Below are 1,164 nucleotides of genomic sequence, written 5' to 3'. Positions count from 1 at the left end.
CCGCCCATGTGACCCAGACACGCCGCTAGATCGATACTAATTTTGATCCATCTAACGACCTAAGGTTAGCGCTAGTAATTTCGACCTTGTGGGGACTAACGTTGCCCGTCTAATGGTCTGGTGCGCCTAAGTATGCGGCTGCGTAATCACTCGGTGGGCATTTCGACCGTATTGTGGCGTGTATGTCCGTGTTGTTTCCTTGATGGCAACGTCGTGGCCCCCCAAGGTGAGGACACAAAGCACGTTAGCGGGGGGCCGGTTTGGGACCCCACGATTTTGTTGGTCTTAAAAACGCGTCCCGTCCTGCTTGTTGCCCCCGGAATGAGGTCTTGTCGTACAAGCAGTGTCTGGAGCTCAGGGCGCAGCGGGCGCGGGCTCTACACCCTATGTGCGTATGTCTATATTTATCAGGGCGGCCCACCCTCGCGCTGCTGGCGCCCACGGCTCAAGTCTTCCATGCGATGATTTATTATCAGGTCGCTATCAGGGAAAGGAAGCCCTCACAGTGGACAGTGCCTGCGCCGTGGCTGACCTCGCCGTAACGAGAACTGTGGCGACTGCTCGAACACGGTGCGAAATGCTCTCTGCCTTTTGTTTTCACCGGGGACGCATTCCCCTCCCCGCTTCATGCCCATCGCACTTTAATATACAATTTACAAAGCGTGATTCGAACCAATCCCACGTTGACCAGATCCGTTCACTCAAAACGTCCGGTTGACATATTGTCTCGGAGTAATGATGGAATTTAGTGCCATTTTCATGCATGTCCGGTGGCGTCCATGTTGTGGCGATGGCGCAGGCTGGTCGCCACGACCTGCGTGCCACACCGTCTGTTTACTACTCGAAAACCCTGTGGTATTTATCACTTGGGTAACAGAGGATACGTGTAGCCAGGGTCGATCTGGGGTTTTGGTTCTGAGCCGGATGCGGTTTTATCTTTAGTTTCTTTTCTTCGCCGACAACGTTGGGTATTCTGGTTCATTGTGCTCATGTTTTTGGTGGGCGCATTGTTGAAGTCGACAGTGTATGTAGTGTTAGCCGGGCTGGCGGAGCAGAGAGTGCCAGGAAGGCCTCACCCAAAGCGCTTCCCCGCGTGCCACACCCACACTCTGATGCTCCTATTATTACTTTATCCCCTTCGCTCAAACCTCAACCTTAGTGCGT

This window comes from Penaeus monodon, chromosome 30 (genome assembly GCF_015228065.2).
Source record: "Penaeus monodon isolate SGIC_2016 chromosome 30, NSTDA_Pmon_1, whole genome shotgun sequence".
NCBI classification, from domain to species: Eukaryota; Metazoa; Arthropoda; class Malacostraca; order Decapoda; family Penaeidae; genus Penaeus; species Penaeus monodon.
Note: the sequence above shows the minus strand (reverse complement) of the source record.